The sequence below is a fragment of the Propithecus coquereli genome, unplaced genomic scaffold (genome assembly GCF_000956105.1).
Source record: "Propithecus coquereli isolate 6110/MARCELLA unplaced genomic scaffold, Pcoq_1.0 Scaffold14, whole genome shotgun sequence".
Lineage (NCBI taxonomy): Eukaryota > Metazoa > Chordata > Mammalia > Primates > Indriidae > Propithecus > Propithecus coquereli.
The window spans coordinates 6,347,525-6,347,766 of NW_012138302.1; positions in this window are offsets into that span (position 1 = coordinate 6,347,525).

Consider the following 242-nt stretch of genomic DNA (forward strand, 5'->3'; position numbering starts at 1 on the left):
CAGAGATTAAGGGTTGATTCAAGAACCAGTTCCAGAACTAGCAAAATGAAAATCAAAAGTGAAAGTCATTTTATGGGCCCAAAGAAGAGCCCCAAATTAAATGAATGAATGAATAGATGAAGATAGATTATCGATATCTGGTTTATAAAGTCTTAAAACTGGGTTCTAAGTTATTTTCCATTTAGATACCCAAAAAAGGAATTTTGAATGGCAGAAATACTTTTACCTGATAAAACTTTTAT